Source organism: Diabrotica virgifera, chromosome 10, assembly GCF_917563875.1.
Source record: "Diabrotica virgifera virgifera chromosome 10, PGI_DIABVI_V3a".
NCBI lineage: Eukaryota > Metazoa > Arthropoda > Insecta > Coleoptera > Chrysomelidae > Diabrotica > Diabrotica virgifera.
Genome location: NC_065452.1, coordinates 95,712,618 through 95,729,960, shown reverse-complemented (window position 1 = coordinate 95,729,960; position 17,343 = coordinate 95,712,618). Strand labels below are relative to the sequence as shown.

General features: G+C 34.8%; 2 protein-coding genes across 2 annotated transcripts in view; one reads left to right on the top strand and one right to left on the bottom strand.

Moving 5' to 3' along the window:
- LOC126893274 (uncharacterized) overlaps nucleotides 1-17,343 on the bottom strand; it is a 518,645-nt gene that overhangs the window by 274,312 nt on the left and 226,990 nt on the right. The gene's annotated exons all lie outside the window — the stretch shown is intronic.
- Nucleotides 15,028-17,343, top strand: part of LOC126893277 (cathepsin L-like proteinase) — a 39,368-nt gene continuing 37,052 nt past the window's right edge. The window contains exon 1 of the mRNA XM_050663294.1: nucleotides 15,028-15,081. The gene's annotated coding sequence lies outside the window, so the exon portion shown is untranslated. The remainder of the gene's footprint in view (nucleotides 15,082-17,343) is intronic.

Below are 17,343 nucleotides of genomic sequence, written 5' to 3'. Positions count from 1 at the left end.
TTTTAAAAATATTTTTTTCCAATTAGAAGCATGTAATTGCATATTTGATCTTAGTTTTTATTTCCAAACAACTTTTCAAAATAAGAATTTTCGATATTGAGAGAAATAAAGGTACTTTACTCTTGAACGAAGTTCATATTTTTTGACATACCTCGTATAATATTGGCAAAATTTGATATCTGATGATTGAATCTTAGGTTTTAGAGCATGCAGAACTAGTTATAAAGAATAACTTTTTTTCGTAAAATGAATAACAAAAAAGTTTCCCATATGTTTCCAACTTAAGTAGACACGCTGTATACATTTATCGGGGGCTCGCTCACTACGCTTGCCTCCGTTTACTTATGAGCTTATGAGAAATCACTTCACTACACCCGTGTTGAGCTGCCCCCCCCCCACTTGCAAAAATCAAAAAACAAATAGCCCTGATTTATGAGCTATTTATGAGCTCTCATATTCCGCAAACTAAAAATTTTGAGCTCGTTCCACTGAGCAGGAATTTGATACTTTAGTCAGCTGAGTCAGCCCCCCCACTACTTAAAAATAGGAATACTGAATCGGTTTTTGCGGCAGAATTACGAGCTATTTATGAGCTCTTGAAATTATATAGTTTCGATTTTTGAGCGCATCCCCTTCACCCCCAAACAACCCTTTAACTGATTTAACTTAAGAGAAAAATGCTGAGAAAACTTAAAATATATCGTATTGCGGATATAATTCCTATAACTTATATACTCTAAGAATAAACTATTAAATCACGTGCATTTCGATTATTGAGCTACAACCCCTTCGCAAGAAAACCACCCTATCTTCCCGGCTTAAGAGAAAGTTGTACTTAAAATGCATTAAACTAATTATTTGGCGACTACATATCATTGAATAATTTATAAGCTTCCAAATTACGCGCATTTAGATAAGTAAATTGCAATTTATTTTGTATAGTGCAGTCACTGAAGGTAAAAATCAACGATTACCTTCAATTTTGGTGAACCTTCATCGATTTTCACGAAAATTGGTCAGTGGTTAGAGGATACGTCAAGAAACAAAGGTGACATGGTACCACCTTGCGCCTTTACTCTGAGGGTGGATACCGCCCCTTCTCGGGGGTGAAAATTATTTTATTAAAAATAACTGCACAAATCAATAAAAGAACAAATTAAAAGCAAAATTTATTATATTAAGTCAATAAAATAAGTCAATATTTTTAAGTTATTAAAGATCAAAGATTTTAATTATTCGTGAAAAAAATGCATGTTATGAAGCGGTTTTTCGTAAATCACTGAAAAACTGTAAGTTTTTACAAAAAAGTTAATAGTAGTTTAATTCGTATAGCTTGTATTCTAAGAATAAACTCTTAAATCACGCGCCTTTCGATTATAGAGCTACAACCCCTTCGCAAGGAAATCATCCCATATTCCCGGCTTAAGAGAGAGTTGTACTTAAAATAATTTAAATTCATTATTTGGCGACTACATATCGTTTAATAATTTATGAGCTTGCAAAATATACGCATCTCAATTATTGAATTGCCATTTTCTTTCTATAGTGTAGTCACTGAAGGTAAAAATCAACTATGACCTTCGATTTCGGTAAATCTCCATTCATTTTCACGAATTAACAATAACAATTTGGGTTTTAAACCTGGGGTATATGTCACCCCTTCTCGAGGGTGAAAATTACTTTATTAAAAATAACCCCACAAATCGAGAGAGGGACAAATTGTAAGCAAAATTTGTTATATAATGTGATTAAAATTAATCAATACTTTTTGAGTTATTAAAGATCAAATATTTTAATTTTTGTGAAAGAAAATGCATGCAGGCGATTTTTCATAAATAACTCAAACACTGTAAGTTTTTACAAAAAAGTGTTCATCACTAAAATTGAAGCTAATAAAAAATATAATAAATTGCTTACTTGAAAAACCCTTTAATGTTAATTTAAAGTAAGTTATTGGTAATGAAATGTATATTTTTTTCTGCGACTGTTCAAATCTAAGGATTCAAGCTTAAATAACGGGAAAGAGATGCATTTTATAACACTTAGGTACTAAATACTTGTCAAAGTACTTAGAAATACCTATCAAAAATGAGCTCCAGAAAAAGTTGATAGCATCAAAATCCGCTCACCAATTTTCGTGAAAATGAATGCAGATTTACCAAACACGAAGGTCATAGTTGATTTTTACCTTCAGTGACTGCACTATAGAAAAAAATGGCAATTCAATAATTGAGATTATAATAATTTTGCGAGCTCATAAATTATTAAACGATATCTAGTCGACAAATAATTAATTTAAATTATTTTAAGTACAACTTTCTCTTAAGCCGGGAATATGGTATGGTTTTCTTGCGAAGGGGTTGTAGCTCAATAATCGAAAGGCGCGTGATTTAAGAGTTCATTCTTAGAATATAAGCTATACGAATAAAACTACTATTAACTTTTTTGTAAAAACTTACAGTTTTTCAGTGATTTACGAAAAACCGCTTCAAAACATGCATTTTTTCACGAATAATTAAAATTTTTGATCTTTAATAACTTAAAAAGTATTGACTTATTTTAATAACTTTATATAACACATTTTGCTTATAATTTGTTCTTTTATTTTTCGTGAAAATCGATGAAGGTTCACCGAAATTGAAGGTAATCGTTTATTTTTACTCTCAGTGACTGCACTATATAAAATAAATTGCAATTTACTGATTTAAACGCGCGTAATTTGAAAGCTTGTATATTATTAAATGATATGTAGTCGCCAAATAATTAATTTAACGCATTTTAAGTACAACTTTCTCTTAAGCCGGGAAGATAGGGTGGTTTTCTTGCGAAGGGGTTGTAGCTCAATAATCGAAATGCACGTGATTTAATAGTTTATTCTTAGAGTATATACGCTATAGAAATTATATCCGCAGTACGATATATTTTAAGTTTTCTCTGCATTTTCTCTTAAGTTAAATCAATTAAAGGGTTGTTTGGGGATGAAGGGGATGAGCTCAAAAATCGAAACTATATAATTTCAAGAGCTCATAAATAGCTCGTAATTTTGCCGCAAAAACCGATTCAATATTCCTATTTTTAAGTAGTGGGGGGGGGCTGACTCAGCCCCCCCACTAAAGTATTAAATTACTGCTCAGTGGAACGAGCTCAAAATTTTTAGTTTGCGGAATATGAGAGCTCATAAATAGCTCATAAATCAGGGCTATTCGTTTTTTAATTTTTGCAAGTGGGGGGGGGGGGCAGCTCAACACGGGTCTTCACTACGTTGCACCTTGCGGTTCGTGTTGGCCTGCCTAAGTTTGCGAATCACGTCAGTACGGTGCACCTCGCTACTCAGGTCGGCCTGCCTAGCTCACGTCGCTTGGCTGGTATTTGGAGCCCAGAACTGTCCTTTCAGGGCTGTCGGATCTCTCTCGTCTCGTAATCTTGACAGCCCCGTAAGAATGTCCCCCCGCTTTGAGCTAACGTGCTCCTTCAGGGAATGGTTCTTTTTTGAGCGTTTGGTGTACTTCTAGTGACTAATTGATTGGACGTGTAAGCTGCTTGCGGCTCTCTTAAATATCCATCTGCCGGTGTTGGTTCTGAAAGGTGGAGCTGAGTGGGGGCATCGGCGCGATTTGAGAGAATCGCACGGTTTCAAGTGTCGATGCGTGTTCGGTGTATCAGCGTATCATTACACAGTACACAGTCATTTACCTTTTGTATTTTTTTTAAATATAACTTTTTTATATTTCAGACATTAATACAGTCGAACCCGCTTATTGGAATAGCCTTCGTGCTAATCAAAAGTATTCCTATAACCGGGATATTCTAATAACCGATCATTGGTCGCTAGTAAAAACGTTTCGGGACCTCAAATTTCTATTCCTTAAATCGGGATATTCCTTTAAGAGGTATTATAATAAGCGGGTTTGACTGTATTTCATATTTTAGACAAATTATTAGTTAGCTTGTTTTTTTTATAGTATATTATTCAACGAGCATATAATGATGGCTATTACTCACGATGATAAAGTTTGCTACACGAGCCGTAGGCGATTGTCGTAATTCATCAGATTGAGTAATAGCCATTACATGCGACTAGAATACTATACTTTTTCTACGACCTTTTTTATTTTAATTAGTAAAAAATATAATTATCAACTACTAGAGATTTAAATTATAATAATTTACAAAAATACCTAAATGCTGTTTACCCCTAGTACGTGGCTGAATAATTGGTTGCCTACTATTAACAAATTCTTATGTATTGTAAAAATACAACAAGAAATAGTCAATCCAAGTTCTATTCGTTTCCGAAAAATTATAAGCATAAATTTGTACCTACTGTTAATAATGATTCTAATAATAGGAAATAGCTATTATCGGTGGACTTACATATTTCACAAAGTTATAATGTATATGTATATTTAACTATATATAATATAATAATATAATAGACTACAGGCCCATGTCAAAAATGGATGGGTCATATGAACCACCAGGTGACGTATATAGGACGATATAAGAGCATAAAATAATAAGATTCAGCACTATGCCGTCACTTGTAAGCAGTCCAACTGAGTGCTGGTGAGAATTCAAAAGTGCAGGTAGAGTGGGTATATTTTGGTCATATATTTTTGTACGGCATTTTTACCATCGATAGATCCATGAAAAATAATAAGAAAGCGCGCAGTGCCGTAAAAAAATGGTGAGCCACAAAGTTGTTAAATTTTTTTGATTTTCTGACAATTTCCAGGGTAAATTTGGTCATTTCATTCTGTACGGCATCAGTTTCATACTGTTTCAATACAACTTCTAATCCATTATTCCGCAACGCCGTACAAAAATCATGCGACAAGGGGAAAAATCGAGGGTTGCAATCTCCTCTCTTTCCGTGGTCCGGGGGGTGATTTGAAACAACATAAAATTAATTTATTTTGAAAGTATTTTATGCATAGATAACATTATTTTACATGCCGTACATTTTCGTTGGTCCAAAGGTTTGTAGGGATAAAAAAGGTCAAGGAAAAATCCACAGAGTGAAATGTAAGAAAAATCCATATAACGAAATGTAAGGTGAAATTATGACGATATTTTTTTTATACGGCATTTAGATAGTTCATTTGTACTTAATGCAATTTATAAAAAGTTAACCCCGTACAAATCTGAAAATTCATATTGATAAAAAGTAATAAAAATATTAAATCAATATAATTTACATTATATTTATATCGCTTAACGAGCAACGTTCTGTTACGACGCGACGTTTAGCATTTGTAGGCATATTATCTACACCTGCCTATAATACTGTTCTGTGTGCTAAGTAGTCGTTTTCTAGTAGTAATTTTTCTAAAAAATAGTTGTTTTATTTATTCACATCATTACAATGAAACAAATCAATTATATTCATGTATCAAAAATGTTTGAAGTATATATTAAACCAAAAAGTTTACAAAACTGTTGATACTGGGATTTACAGTTTCAATTCTTGGATTTTATATACCTAAACACCCTTTAACTTCAGTTAGACGTCATAATGATTTTATCAATAATTGTTCTCTTCAAAAATATGTTAATACCGTACAGTATCAAATGACCCTAAAGTACTACACCTTTAAAATGGTAGCGTCATTTTCATCAGCCTAAAAGATATGGTCTGCTTTAAAATGTACGGCATCATTTTTTCCTAATTTATTTATCTTAATACTATTTAAAACAAAGGATAAATGTAGAAAATTGCTATATTTTATTAATCTATGAATATTTAAACTTTTGCAATAATTTAAAAAATTTCTGTTTTTGTATTTCTCTATAATTTTTTTTAGAACAGTTTCTTTTAAACGGCAATACTATATAACAATTTTATTTTACGATATCATGTTAAAAAAAAGTTGCCGTACAGAGTCAAATGATTTTTTTAGCTTTATAAATCAAGTATACCATGAAATTAACATAATTATTAATATACATTCAAATGAACAATACTTTTTTGACGGCATTATTTTTAATAGTACTTTTGAGTGCTAGATAATGTTTTGGAACCGAAGCCGTACTTTTTCAAATCACCCCCCGGACCACGGAAAGAGAGGGGATTGCAACCCTCGATTTTTTCCCCTTGTCGCATGATTTTTGTACGGCGTTGCGGAATAATGGATTAGAAGTTGTATTGAAACAGTATGAAATTGATGCCGTACAGAATGAAATGACCAAATTTACCCTGGAAATTGTCAGAAAATCAAAAAAATTTACCAACTTTGTGGCTCACCATTTTTTTACGGCACTGGGCGCTTTCTTAATATTTTTCATGGATCTATCGATGGTAAAAATGCCGTACAAAAATATATGACCAAAATGTACCCACTCTACCTGCACTTTTGAATTCTCACCAGCACTCAGTTGGACTGCTTACAAGTGACGACATAGTGCTGAATCTTATTATTTTATGCTCTTATATCGTCCTATATACGTCACCTCGTGGTTCATATGACTCATCCATTTTTGACATGGGCCTGTAGTCTGTAACTGTATATATTATGTTGTAACATATTTATCACAATATAACTTAAAAAATAAACACAAATATTAGTTATAAATTCCAATTAACACAAACAAAATGCGCTAATGTAGCTGTCACTAAAATAAATGATAAACGTCCAAATTTTTAGTAAACAAGACATAAACGTAAAAAATATACTGACATTGTTACAGTTAAAATTACTTTAAAATTTTTTCGGGGTTAATTATTGATATAAATTACAATAATTATTGTATTAAATAAAAAAGTTTAGGTAATTTTATTTGCAGTTTATATACTATTAATATTAAAAGTGGTATGCGTCACTTGAATCTAACTCCAGCCCGTGAGTAATGACCCGTGAGTTCCTTCAGCCCGTGAGTACCTAATGAACTATTACTCACGGGTAAAGTAATGGGTGCTATTATCTATAAAAAGATAGCGAATAATGAGAATATTATTAAACGGTCGTAGAAAAAATTATTTCTTTACATAAAGTACCTCGACAACTATGGCCATTGGTACAAGCACACAAAAATTAAACATATTTATAATAAAAACAAATGATTGTTATAGAACTTTAGCTAATGTCTATTAGATTAAATCTTGTGGTAGAACGGGACGGTTTTTAAAAACTCATTATCTCTGAAGTGTTGTTGAGTATTCCTTAACAGTAGGTTCCAAATCCAATGATTTATACTGGTTGACTTTTTGAAAACGAGTTTGAGATTGCTAGCTTGTTGAATTGTGGTAATTCCAGTATTGTGACTGGTAGCTTCTGTGGCAAAATGATCTGCTGTTTTATTACCAGTAATTCGAATATGATAAAGTAGTCATATGAGAGAGACAGTTACATCATGAGCAGAGAGATTTTGGTAGATGTCATGAATGTTTTGAAACAATAGGTGGTCCGAGAAAGTTTTATTGATTGGACGTATAGATGAAAGGGAATCCGTATAAATGGCAATATGTCTGATGGGAGATATATTTCAAAGATTTAAAAACAGAACACTATATATGCGACCTGTATAAACGCTAAATATTAAGGGTAACCGAGATGACCTTACAAGTTCATGTTTAGTGGTGACAGCCTAGCCAACACCAGTGGTAGAAGAATCGGTAAACAGAATTAAATCATACGATTTTTGGTATAATTTCTAAAAAATGCTTTCTTTATAAGACTGTTGGGATATTCATGTTTGTTAAAGATGGCGAGGGAGATGTCTAGGCGAGGATAAAATCCATCGCAATTCCACTGCATCACACTGAATGTTAATAATTTGGAGAAGGAATAACAGAAAAGAAAGAAAAACTAAACGTCAGAAAAAAAGTTTGCTATTCAAAAATAGGTGAAAATGCATAATTGCACTTTAAAGTGGATAAAATGCATCCAAAAGTGCATAAACATGCCAAAATCAGTATACCAAGGACCAAATTTTGTTATTCGTGGGGTTTTTGAGGTCACTGAAAACGAATATGTCATCAGAACTTACCCCCGGATCACCTGGTGCCCAAGGTCACTAAAAGGGACGCCATCTGCTAGAGTTACGAGGGTCTTCGGCATTACATTGATGCAAACGAATTACTCATTGGTTTTTGGATCGCTAAACACGGATATGACATCAGAATTGACCTCCGGAATACCTGATGCCCAGGGTCATTACTAGGGCACGTCATCTTCTGGAGTTTTGAGGGTTTTCGGCATTTAATTGGTGCATGAATTACTGGAGGGTTTTTTTGAGGTCGCTAAACACGAATATGCCATCTGAACCGACTCCCGGAGAATCTGGTACCCAAGGTCAATGAAAGGGGCGTCATCTTCTGAAGTTTTAAGTGCCTTCGGTACGACATTGATGCAAATGGATTACTCATAAAATTTTGGAGTTTGCTGAATACGAATACGCCATCAGAACAGACACCGGAGCACCTGGTGCCTAAGACACGTTATCTTCTGGTGTTTCGAGAGTTGTCGGTACTAAATTGATGCAAACGGATTACTCCTAGGTTTTTGGGGTTGCCGAGTACAAATACACCATCAGAACAAAAACCGAAGCACTTGGTGCCTAAGGCATATCACCTTATGGAATTTCGAGAAATTTCGGTAGATACTAAATTGATACAAACGAATTGCTCATGGGTTTTTAGGGTTGCTGAACACGAATATGAAATCATAACCGACCCCCTGAGTTCCTAGTGGTCAAAGTAATTGCTATGCACGTCATATTTTGGAATCTCGAGGCATTCCGACACTAAATTAGTACACACATAATACTCGGAAGTTTTCTGTTGTTGTTCAAAGTAAGCGTTCAAATTGGTGAATTTTTTTTGCTATTTTTAGACTCTTTATTAAAATAACTATGTTATTCAATTTTTTAATTATTTATAAATACAAACTCAATTTATATCTGACAATGTTTTTCCTTCATTTATTTCAAGATCAATTTACTATATTCTATTTTGATAGTGTTATTCATCGTGGCCACTAGATACTCCAGAGTCTTTCATCTAAGTCATATTCGTGTTCAGCAACCGCAAAAACACAAGAGTAATCCGATTGCATAAATTTAGTACCGAAATGTCTCGAAACTCCAGAAGATGATGTGCCTTGGGCACCAGGCGTCCCGGTGTCTGTTCTGATGGAGTATTTGTATTCAGAAACCCCAAAAAACCATTAGTAATCCGTCGCCATCAATTTTCTACCGAAAACTTTCGAAACACCAGAAGATGGCCTGTCTTAAGTAGGTACCAGGTATCCGTAGGTCGGATCTGATGGCGTATTCGCGTTCAGCAACCGCAAAAACCTATAAGGAATCCGCTTGCATTAATTTAGTACCAAAAACTCTCAACTTCCAGAATATGACTTGCCTTAGGCACCAGGTACTCCGGTGTCTGTTCTGATGGAGTATTAGTGTTCAGCAACCCCAAAAACTATGAGTAATCCATTTGCATCAATATAGTACCGAAGACCCTCGAAAATCCAGAAGATGACGCCCATTGCAGTGACCCTAGGCACCAGGTGCACCTGGTTACGGCTCTGATGGCATATTTGTGTTTAGCGACCTTATAAACCTTCCAGTAATCCATTTGCATAAATTAAATGCCGAAAACCTTCGAAACTCCATAAGATGACGTCCCTTGCAGTAAATCTGGGCACCAGGCGCTCTGGAGGTCAATTCTGATGGCATATTCATACTTAGCGACCCCTAAAACCGGCGAGTAACGCGTTTGCATCAATGTAATGCCGAAAACCCTCGAAACTCCAGCAGATGTCTCTTGCAGTGCCCTTGGGCACCAGGTGATCCGGGGGTCAGTTCTGATGGCGTACTCGTGTTCAGTTACCCCAAAAATCCCCAGAATAACAAAATTTGGTCCTTAATGCACTGATTTTGACATGTTTATGCACTTCTGGATACATTTTATGCACATTAAAGTGCAATTACGCATTTGCAGCCATTTTTGAATAGTAGACTTTTTCCGGACGTCATCCTGAACATAATGCAAAAAATTTCAAGTCTCTAGGTCTGGTGTTGTATTTAAAAATCGATTTATTTTGTGCTAAATGCCCTCGTCTAAAGCCGGCCACTCACGATAGTGCAACGTCGTTGCTTTTGTCGAATTCGACTAATTGGCAAAAATTTTGATCGTGTGTGACCGTGCATCCAACAAAATCGTTACAATTTGACCACAGAGAGACTGGTCTGTCTCCTACATTACTGCAGAATTGATATCATCGACTATTTTGTCGAACGACACCGCAGTGCCGTTAGTGGCCTGCTTTATAGTGTAATCTGATATTTGGCTTTGGCATGTTGATAAATAAATACGTTCTTACTAACGAAGCTATGAGGTGATATCATCATGATAGGTAGTGACCCCTTTGTTAATTTTTTGTCCTCAGCTCACACCAAAGAAATCTAGGAATGCTTTTGTTTATATTCGCAATGAGGCGTTACTGTACGTCACAAGTTATAGTTCGCCAATAGTATTTTTGAAAAGTTAAGTACATATACATGGAAATATTTAAGTTTATTCGGGTAGATGGCTGGCAATATAAGGGTATTCACTTACTGTACATAATTATAATTGATTAAAAATATGCCACCACAAAAGAATGCCACTGTATATCATGTTCAAGCGATTATAGAATACCCGTCATTGGCAGTCATCTACCTTTTGTATTTCTTTTAAAAAATGTATTTTTTTTTCTTTTATATAATTTAATTTTTTTGATTATCTAGTTGAAATATAAAAAAACTGTGAAATAAAAATAAAAAAAACTTCCGTGCTGAGAATCGGATCAGAGAGCCTTCAGCTTCAAACCAGTAGGACATTCAGGAAAAAATAAATCGACTTTTAAATACAGCAACTATCGACTTGCATCTTCTTGCATTGTGTTAGGGATGTCGTTAGGGAAAAATCTACAATAGAAAAATGGGTGGAAATGATGGGTGGGAAATAAAATGCATTCAAAATTGCATAAACATGTCAAAATCAGTATATTAAGGGCTAGATTTTGTTACTCGGGAGGATTTGGGGTCGCTGAACATAAGCACGCTATCAGAACTGACCACCAGAGCACCTGGTGCCCAGGGTTACTGCTGAGTCACGTCTTTTTCTAGAGTTTCGACGGTTTTCGGCAATAAATTGATGCAAATGGATTATTAGGGTTGTTTTGGTGTTACGGAACACGAATGTAACATCAGAACCGACCCTCGGAACACCTAGTGGTTAGGATTATTGCTAAGTCACGTCATCTTCTAGAGTTTCGTGAGTTCTCGGCACTAAGTTGATGCAAAATTTAGACAAAATATTAATTATTGTGTTGAAATATACAAAAACTGTGAAATAAAAATAAAAACAAATTCAGTGCTTGGAATCGAACCAGAACGCCTTCGGATTCAAACCAGTAGGCATTCAAGAAAAAAAAAAAGATTTTTAAATACAGCACCTAGCGATTTGCAACTCTCTGCATTGTGTTCATCTAAAAGTGCATAAACATTTCAAAATCAGTATATTAAGAACAAAGTTTTGTTATTCGGGGGTTTTTGGGGTCGTTGAACATGAGCACGCTATCAGAACCGACCCCCAGAGCACCTAGTGGTCAGGGTTACTGCTGAGATTATTCGGAGTGCTGATTATTTAGCAGTAATCCTGACCACCTGGTGGTCAGGATTGCTGCTAAGGCACGTCATCTTCTAGAGTTTTGATTAATTGATGCAAACATATTACTTTGGGGGTTTTTGGGGTCGCTGAACATGATTACGTCATCAGATCTGACACCTGGGGTACCTGTTGCCCAGAGTTACTGCCAAGGTACGTCATCTTCTAGAGTTTCGAGAGTTTTCGGCACTAAATTGATGCAAACAGATTATTCGTGTGTTTTGGGGATGCTAAACGCAATTGATATATCGTGGGCGTACTGGGAAAATCCACTAACTAAAAAATGTAAAATTTTGAGAAAAACGCATTTAAACATTAATATACCTTATGGCTTACCTCCTAAAAATCGAGTACATTAGCTGTTCAAGTTTTGGTACCTGGATATAATTGTGAAGGATGTTAACTACAGGTAGTGTGCACATACATGTGCATAAAAACAACATTTTATTCATGAAAACTTAAAAGATGGAGTTAGTTGATTTTCTTTGTCATTTAATGTGCCGATTTAAGCACGGTGGATGACAAATTTGGAGATATACCTACGGTTTTTCTTGTTAACATACTGATGTTTGTGGGTTTATTGGTATTAAAATTTCAAAATTGAAAAAAATGGAGATAGTGGATTTTTCCAGTATGCCCACGATATTATTATTAGAACTAGAACCGACCTTCGAAGCACCTAGTTGTTAAGATGCCTGCTAAGGTCATATTTCTAGAGTTTTGATGGTTTTCGGCACTGAATTGATGCAAACAGATTATCTAGAATCTAGATAATCTAGATCAGGGGTCGGCAACCTTTTTTGGATAGCGGGCCATGTAACTAAAACTTTTTTATGCGGGCCGCATATTTAAATTAGTTTAAATAGTCTTTTTCTTCTTCTTCAGCCTGTTTGCATCCTCTTCTGGACAAAGGCCACCCATGAGTTCTCCACTTCTCTCTGTGTTGTGCTATTTAGTGCCAATGTCTCCCCACTTTTGCTTTGATATCGTTTAGCAATCGTTTTTGTGGTCTTTCTCTACTACGACTGTGCTCATGTGGTCTCTAATGTATACTGTTTCTCTTGCCCATTTCGTTGTTTTGGCATGCCACGGGTACAACCCAGTTCCATTTCATTTGCGCAATTCTTTCAATTACATTTTCCACCTTCGTCCTGCTTCACACGCCCTTATTTTCGTATATATTCTTTCAGAGATCCTCCTAACAAAGCTTAAAGCTACAAAGCAAAGTTTGATAGACCTCTGTATTGTTCTTAATCTATATTAATTTTTCATCTGCTTTAATAATAATATTCATTATCTTATTTTTGTCGTTTAAAGTGATTCCATTTTTATCTTTTATCTGGCGTATTTGTTATCGATCTTAACTATTTAGTTTAAGAGAGACAGTTTAAGCCCCTTCTTGTTTAACCTGCTCATGGGCAAAATTACAAACAAACTAACATCTCCTAATCTCGGATATAGAATGGGCAACAAAAGAATTGGTATGGTGTGTTACGCAGATGACGCAGCAATTATTGCTGAATCAGAAGATGATCTTCAGAGACAGCTCTTTCAGTTCTTTGAAGTAAGCTGCCAACTAAATATGAACATTTCTACCAACAAAACTAAACGTATGACAATAGCAAAAGGTGCGCTCAGATGTAAGTTAGTAGTTGAGAACAACCCCATAGAACAGGTGATGCAATTAACATATCTGGGCATAGATATATTAAGCACTCACGACTCACGACTTACAACCCAGTAAAGGACCTGATGAGTCAGATCAATAAAGCATCTGCATTGTCAGGATGTCTGTGGGAGATAGTCTGGTCAAATCCGTATATGCGCACAGATAGTAAAATTAGAATCTACAAGACTTGCATACGACCGATCATGACATATGGCATAGAAGTGCGCAAAGACACCAACAAAACGAAACAGATGCTAAGAGTTGTCGAAATGAAAACCCTAAGAACAATAGTGGGGAAAACAAGAAGAGACAGAGTAAGAAATACAGACATTAGAGAGCAATGCAAAATTCAAGATATTGTAAGATGAAGAAGGCAGCGCAAGAGGATGTGGTACAACCATGTAAGACGAATGGATAAGAATAGACTCCCAAAAATTGCCCTAGAAAACAACCCACCTGGTTCAAGACCACCTAAAAGATGGAGGGATAGTTGGCAATCAACCTCCCAGGAAATTAACCAAAGGTAGCTTCAGAATTAAAAGATCTTCAAGAAGTAAAAGAAGAAAAAGGACTATTTAGTGTTTTTGACAATTTCATATTCTTCTTTTTTCTCTATAATATTTTCGGTTTTTTCGTTGTTGTCCGCCCTGATGTTTTGTCTTATATTTTTTTCTTATTGCCTTAATTAAGGTCCTTCTACTATTCTAGTGAATTTTAGTCCATGCAACTTCTGTCCGTAATCGTATGTTATGTTTCTGTCTTTAATTTATTATTTTTCATAGGTTTGTTGATTTTTCCTAATACTATATTAGTGCTTTACCGGGCCGCGCAAAAAGTTGCAAAGGGCCGCATGCGGCCCGCGGGCCGCAGGTTGCCGACCCCTGATCTAGATAATGATTAAAGGAATAAAGATTAAATGTAGATTTAGATTAACGGGGATTATCCTTTCATTGATAACAAAATTTTTTCAAAAAAAAATTATTGTTGAATTATAAAAAATATGACAATCAAACAAAATATCCATGTGCTAGAGTAACTCATCCTAAGCCCATCTGTAGCCAATTTCTGTTCAATTTTTAGCATAGGCCTTCCCCGAATCTTTCCATATTTGTCTGTTTTTGGCTGCGCCTTTTCAGTGAGTTCCTGCAGCTTTTACAATACCGTCCTTCCACCGCATCTGATGTCTTCCTCTTTTTCGTGTCCACGGTCTCCAGTTTTGTATTTCAGCATTCCATCTTTTATTTTCCTGTCTCGCATTGTGGCCCGCAAATCTCCACTTTAACCCTGTTATATGTTCAGTTACATTTTTTACTTTTGTTTTCTCTCTTATCCATTTGTTTAATTTTCTGTCTTGCAGTTTTATTCCCAACATGTATCTTCCCATTTTCCTTTGAGTTACTTCTATTTTGTTTATGTTGGCCTTTGTTAATGTCCATGTTTCTGAGTCGTACCTCAGAACAGGAGGGATGCACTGATCAAATACACGGGTTTTTAGGTACTGTTGTATCTTTCTGTCTTTTTTAAAGAAAAGAAGAAATATAGAAATTTAAAAATATTAGTTAATTTATTCCCAAAAACCATTGACGTAAAACGATCGTGTCCCTTAAACAAATTTTATTATTTACACGAACCACGACTTATTTAATAGTTGTTAAGGGACATGATCCTTTGCATTTACGTCAATGATTTTTGTGTATAAATTAACAGGTTTTTGGTTAGGGCATTTACAGTTTTCTGCGAACTTCGACTGCGAAGAAAAGTAAGTAATTTGCATGAGTTACCTCTAGTTTATGGTTATTAGTTTAATTTTACAATTTTTTTTATAATTCAACAATAACTTTCTTATAATAAATAATCATTTCGTTGTGAAGCGAAACAAGTTCAGAAAGCGCCAAAAGCACCGTAACTTGTATCAACACTTCTTAGGTTCTCATCAGAGATATGAACGGAATACCGTGTAATTTTCAGGGCCAACTCCGAATTGCATAAAAATTTGCATTTCTGTTCTACTTACCCCACACTTCAAAGTTGAAATTGTGCCGTTGGTTGCTTTTACTTGGGGGGTGACAGTCACCCCTTCTCAGGGGTGAAAAAACACGGTCAATATAAGACCGGAAATGGATAAATTGACTGATTTTAAGTAACTTTTGTTCTATAGAGTTTTTTACGTAAGTGAATACTTTTCGAGTTATTCGCGATTGAAAATGTTTATTTTTCGACAAGAGAACAATGTTTTCAGTCGGTTTTTCGCAAATAACTCAAAAAGCAAGTACTTGATCGAAAAAAATATTCTTAGCAAAAGTGTAGCTTATCAAAAACCGAAAAAAATGGTGTATCAGTAAAGTCTATCAATCGAGTAAATACAAAGTTGTACCTCATGAAAAATACGTTCCTATTTAGTCCAGGGTAATAAGCTAGAAATAAACCATGTTCGGGACACTCAAAGATCCAGGTAGCTGACTACTTTTTTAGTTATTGTAGACCTATAGGAAGAAAACCGACCTGTTTCCTGCCTAGAGTTCGCGTCCGTTTTTTAATTATTAACAATTTAGAGCAAAAATCGCGATTTTTTGATTTTTTGCACCCCACTCAAAAGCTAAATAGTTGACATAAAATTACAAAATTTAATTTTGTAGAACATTAAAAAACCTTTAAAATGCCGATTTTTAAAAATTAAAAAGTTAATTTGTTGCTACGCAAACTGCAAAATAAGTGAAAATGGTTATTTGTTGATAACTTTTACTAAAACTACCTTAGAACTTTAGTGTTTCACCCAAAGTTGGGTATTGGAGTACTTAACAAACTCTTAAAATTTGCGACCGATCCATTAATTAGTTTAAGAGCTATTCAAATTGTTTATCCCAGAGACCTTTATTTTGCAATAACATAAGACAGAAAGTAATGAAGATAGGGCAATTCTGCGTATGCTAAATGAAAGCAGAAAACTGATGCTATCAAAATGTACTAAAAAAGATAAAAAAAATTATCTAATATAGCCAAAAATCCTAATGCCAAATTTGTGAAATTTTTTAGTTTATAAACATTTAGAATAAATTTAAAAATATCGTCCGTAGAAAAAATCATTTTATATATTAGAAAAGCTGGTATTTTACACGAATTTTTAAAAATGTAGTTCAATTGGCGACTAGTCGTGGTAAGTGAAGGGGGAGCTGGCAGCCGACAAATGCACAAGTCCAAAAACTAAAACAGGCAACTTAAAACTACTATCATTTTCTATATCTCGGGATCTACTGAATATATTTAGATCGTTCTTTTTTTAATTCGTATGTAATTTTTCTGTGCATTACAAATATGCAATTTGTCTAGACATTTATTAATTAATAAACGGTCTAATTTGTTTCTTCTTCTTCTTCTTGTGCCACTCCTATCGGAGACTGGAAATCATCAAGGCTACCCTGACTTTGTTTACAGCTGTCCTAAAAAGTTCATTAGTGGTGCAGCCAAACCACTCTCTCAAATTCCGCATCCACGACATTCTTCTACGGCCTGGATTCCGTTTTCCTCCTATTTTTCCTTGCATTATATTTTGAAGTAATGCGTATTTATGACCTCTCATCAGGTGACCCAAATACTCGAGTTTTCTTCGTTTTATCGTTAATAAAATTTCTGGGTCTCTTCCTATCCTTCGTATTACTTCACGATTTGTGATTCTTTCAACCCAACTTATCTTCAGCATTCGACGGTAGCACCACATCTCGAAACTTTCAATATTTTTTATGTTGTTCTGTTTGAGAGTCCAGGCCTCTACACCGTATAATAGCGTGTTAAATACGTAGCCACTTAGCATTCTTAATTATTGTAGAGGGATGCTTATATCTCTGTTGCAGAAGAACCCTCTCATCTTTATAAAGGTGGCCCTGGCAATTTCGATACGTCTTTTTATTTCATTGTTTTGGTCTCCAGTTTCGTTTATTAAAGTTCCCAAGTATTTATAACTTGATACTTTTTCAATTTAAATGCCGTTTATACTAATATGTGCTGGTTGTGTCATGACTTTACT